The following is a 1,095-nucleotide window of genomic DNA, read 5'->3' on the forward strand; positions in this document are numbered from 1 at the left end:
TCTATATATCTATACTACAGAAGGACCATTTTTAGAACCTTTGGAACCAGTGGGTCATTTCTGTGCCCTGTTGTGTGTGATACTGTCAACCAAGATTGGGTCATGTACCTTACCATGGGTGCTTACATACCACACAGACTATTCTCGGAGTCAAAGCATTACACACTGAGAGCGTGAATTGTGTTATTCTCACTGATTTTCACTCTGCACACTATACTTAAATATTAGTAGTGTTTACTTAAATATTAGTAGTGCTTTGCAGAGGATGCCATCCATTGGCTAGAGGTTAGGAAAGGTCAGCAGCCCCCGCTACACAGTCAGCAGGAGGGGGACATGGCTTTCCTGCCAGGTGGATGCCTTAAACAGGAACCAGGAAGGTGGTCCATCTTTTTCCATGAGCATCTTCCAAGATGGAAGGCAGGGGCTGGGCTGGAGATTTTGTGACTATACATTCGAATTGAAACACCTGAAGTCAACCTCTTGCTGGCTCTCCACCCCACAAGAGATTTATCGGAGCTAATCTTAGATGTCTAAAAAACCCTAGAATTCTAAGTGTGAGCCGGTAACATTATGCTTCCAGTGCAGTTAATAAAGAAGAGGGTTATCAAAAGGCTATCAGACATCCAAGACAGGTTGAATGTCCCTCTGTGGGTGCCCATTTCTTCCTACCGACTGCAAAGGGTGACCAGCTCAAGACAGACACGAAACTTTTAGATGCATGAATCGAAGCAATGCGTCATGAACGAGATGTTCGTATCCCCTCAGCAGGCACACACAGACAAGAGCGTGGCTGAGAAATCCCTCAGCTCTCGACAACGCCAAACTGCAGCGCTTCCGAAACCCGCTGCAGATTTTAATAGCTGCCATCCACCCCAGAAATACATTTGCACCTCTTGTCGTTACTGTAGCGTGTTGCTCCTCTGGACACCGGGTAGATAACAGGACCAAACGCCCCTCCTCAGGCCGGCCTCAGCCGCTCGGTACCCGTCCTGGCTGACAGACCTCCTTCGCGGTGCGCCCTTTCGCGGGCGGGGGTGACTCCCGGCCTGCCGAGCCCGCCCCTCCGGCCCTGCCCGGGGCGGGGGGAAGGAGGGA

This window comes from Athene cunicularia (assembly GCF_003259725.1).
Source record: "Athene cunicularia isolate RWA chromosome 1 unlocalized genomic scaffold, athCun1 chr1_part1, whole genome shotgun sequence".
NCBI lineage: Eukaryota > Metazoa > Chordata > Aves > Strigiformes > Strigidae > Athene > Athene cunicularia.